Source organism: Octopus bimaculoides, chromosome 27 (assembly GCF_001194135.2).
Source record: "Octopus bimaculoides isolate UCB-OBI-ISO-001 chromosome 27, ASM119413v2, whole genome shotgun sequence".
NCBI lineage: Eukaryota > Metazoa > Mollusca > Cephalopoda > Octopoda > Octopodidae > Octopus > Octopus bimaculoides.
This window is the reverse complement of record NC_069007.1, coordinates 3,892,490-3,893,389: the sequence shown is the minus strand read 5'-3', so window position 1 is coordinate 3,893,389 and position 900 is coordinate 3,892,490.

The following is a 900-nucleotide window of genomic DNA, read 5'->3' as shown; positions in this document are numbered from 1 at the left end:
GTGTCTTCTTCTAAAGCAGTGGACAGACCAAAACTTTGTAAAGGGATTTGGCAAACAGAAACTGAGTGTGTGCGCATATGCACATGTGAGTGTGTGTGTCTCCCTCTCTCTCTCTCTCTCTTTCTCTCTCTCTCTATATATATATACACACACACACAAATATATTATTTTACTTGTTTCAGTCATTTGACTGCGGCCATGCTTGAGCACCGCCTTTAGTCGAATCAAATCGACCCCAGGACTTATTCTTTTTAAGCCTAGTACTTATTATATCAGTCTCTTTTGCCGAACCGCTATATTACAGGGATGTAAACACACCACCATCGGTTGTCAAGCGGTGTTGGGGGAGGGGCGGACAAACACAGACACATTATACACACACATAAATATATATATACATATATACGACAGGCTTCTTTCAGTTTCTGTCAATCAAATCTACTCACATGGCTTTGGTTGGCCCAAGGCTATAGTAGAAGACACTTGCCCAAGGTGCCATGCAGTGGGACTGAACCCAGAACTATGTGGTTGGTAAGCAAGCTACTTACCACACAGCCACTCCTGTGCCTACATATATATATGTATATATATATATATATATGCTTGTTGAAAATCAGTGACCGATGGTCACTTTGTTTACAATATATTGCTGGCTGGAGCAGACTTTGGTCATTGCTCTGGCAGCCAGGTGCTTGCAACTGAGGATGAGCTAAATAGATTGAAACTGAGTCAGTCTCACAATCTTGTTATCTGCTTAGAGGATGGTAGGGGTTCGCTCCTCTTACTAGCAACATATATTGTATATAAAGGGTGCCACGTCACACTGATAACCAGCTGGCAGAAGATCTGCCTGGGGTTAAACTAGCAGAAACAAGGAACAGCCACTCTGATGTGGAGACT